Source organism: Sinocyclocheilus anshuiensis, unplaced genomic scaffold (assembly GCF_001515605.1).
Source record: "Sinocyclocheilus anshuiensis isolate Anshui unplaced genomic scaffold, SAMN03320099.WGS_v1.1 scaffold1351, whole genome shotgun sequence".
NCBI classification, from domain to species: Eukaryota; Metazoa; Chordata; class Actinopteri; order Cypriniformes; family Cyprinidae; genus Sinocyclocheilus; species Sinocyclocheilus anshuiensis.
Genome location: NW_015537982.1, coordinates 28,012 through 30,859, shown reverse-complemented (window position 1 = coordinate 30,859; position 2,848 = coordinate 28,012).

Sequence of the window (2,848 nt, the reverse complement as noted above, 5' to 3'; positions counted from 1 at the left end):
CTACAGAACAGAGTGAGGGGGAAAAAAGAGGTTTATTAGAACATTTCTGAACCTGCATAACTCACCAGAGTGGAGAAAGAACACACTATACAGTCATTAGTGAATAGTTCTTTCCTTTTTTTCTTAATGCAAATTAACATCAAAAAGGATTTAGCTTCTACTGTTCCACATTAAAGCCCAAATAATATGGATTATGCAGTGCATTGTGTGAATACTAAATAATCGATCACACAACGAAAGGATGAATCAAACTCAAGGCTTCTGTTTTTTATTGAGCATTGATTGACTGCAAACCTGATAATCACATTAAGGGACTGATAAAAGGAAACCACGCAAATGATTTTGCCTTGTCAATGCCATAAAACCAGTAGAATGATGTTCTAACATTTGCTAACACAGCATATGCTTAATGAACCCCTTTGTATCAAAGCAATATTGTGCTTTGATGTTGCTTCACCATAAAAGTTTTCCGTTATAGATCTAGATAAGAACGATCAATCAGTAGCTATAAAGTTTTATTTATAGTGACACTACAGCTGGCAATGACCTTCCTAGCTGTAGCAGTAAGATAAGAATTAATGCTATACTTCAAAAAACATTATTTGGGTGGTGGAAACTTGTGAAGGCTACTAGGACAGATTGTTCTGCTACAATCAATTTTATCTTTAAGAGCTCTGATATTTTAAGTCCAGAGAAATGCAAGGCCGAATAAGTCATTTTGAGCTCAGTGCTTCTGGTTTAGCAGCACGAAAGAGGTAAGGCATGCCAAGAGTTTAGTCGTTTAAAGTACAGAAATGATTACATACTGATTTTACTTGCTACTCTGTTATGACAAGATTTACAGAGTTGTTCCTCCCCAGAGGAAGACAATACAATGGCTTCCTCAATACAGCACAAATAAAATCACCTTTTAACTGCAGCTTTGCCAGGAAGGGAAAATGAGCTCATAATGTGCTGACTTCCAATAGACTTTTCACTTGAAACTGTTATCCAAAGGTCATTCTTAACTCTTAATCCATGTTTCACACTGTTATTCTAGGTTAGCAATTTATCTTGGGTAGTCCGGATATAATATTACATTATGTATTTTTAAAGTTGATATGCCTATTTGCGTTTATGAGATTAAAAACATTGATTGGACAAGTACAACATGCAACAAGCACACAAATGATATAGGCCTAATATATATATATATATATATATATATATATACTTACACTTATCCATCAAAAGAAATGTTGCCATGCTTATCTGCACTGGTTAAGTCTGTTCGCAATCATTGTTCAACATTAACATTTATTTCAGACACAGCAACAATTTTTGTGTGAATGTACATGAAGTGCATGAATATTTAATAAGGTAACCACTAAGGCATTATGATTGGTTGCCTGTTAGATTTAACATCACAATGTTTCACAATGTATAATTTTAGCATTCAGATTTTATAACCCAGGGCCAAGTCAAAAGAAGTGTGAATCACTTCTTATGGTAAAAACCAGCTAACCTGGTAAAAACCAACCTTTACCTGGGATTTAAAAGGGCATTACGCCGGGGTTAAGTGGGGTAAGAAAAGCCTACAAGTCTTTCTACATGTGCTGATACCCTTCAGCCAACATTTCACAACAGTTACATCACAGCAAAGAGAACTAATAAAGAACCAGCCTGAAAATACTGTTCCAAGCTAGGCAAAAATAGTTCTTAGGAAGGGATGCTTGTTTCCTGTCCAATAAAATGTTATTGAATTCTGCAAGAGGATTGAAATCTACTTTATCCTGTTGTACTAGGTTCAGAAAAGATGTTTGATGCAAACAGACAGCTGTTGAAATGCAACACCAGTGCTGGTTTTTACAGGCCTGTCACATTCAGAGCCCACCCAAGGGAAATGCACACAGATTTTCTTTCACGCTCCACTCTCTGAACACACACACACGGCTCCCTCAAATTGTGTGGCAAAGCCAGAGTGTCAATAGGTATCTTGATCTGTTACAGTGATGGTACAAGATCTGTAATGCTCTTTCTGGTCTATCTGGATTATTTAACACTGGAACTATTCACCTTCAAAAGTAACAAAATCCCCCAGCATTTTCCTGTGCTGTATTTGCAGACATCAATACACAATGGATGATAAGCTTTCAAAAATATGAGTGATTGCTTTCTTTCCAGCAAGTGCTAATTATCTTGTAGCACAATGGTACGGTGGCCGAGAAGTGCAAAGCAAATCACAATTCTGAAAACAAAATAACAAAAGGGAGGGCTTTGTTGTACCAATAAGGTGGCATCCATTTAATAATTAAAATTATTATTATTGCATACTGTTTTATAATGTACTACAATACTGAAGTGCAGATAATTGCCACTATTTGCAACAAGTAGTATACTTGATAGTAGAAATCCTGCTATTTTAACAGTGTAAATAGGTATTTGCACTTAGTGTAAATAGCATATTGCTAAAAATACTGCTATTTTCACTTAGTGTAAATAGAATCCATTGCTAATACGAGATTTGAAAAGGGAGGGAAAAAAGGTTTGGCAAAAGGCGGGATCGAACCCAGGTCGATCGCGTCAAAAAGCAAGGGCACGCACTTATCCATCTGTGCCACTGGAGCTGATGGTTTACAGCCACTTTTAACAAAATGTAAATAGACACCCCGTATTTTTTATTCCAGAGTAAGGGCAATTCATACAATACATTTAAACTGAGCTACTTTAATACCATCTCCGAACTTTCTACCACGACTCTGCTGTTCTTCGGCTGGTTCTTCCTGTATACGTTGATTGACAGAATGTCTCGTCCAGTCAGAGGTGAGTAATCCCAAACCAATGGCGCTGTCTCAAACTATACCTACCT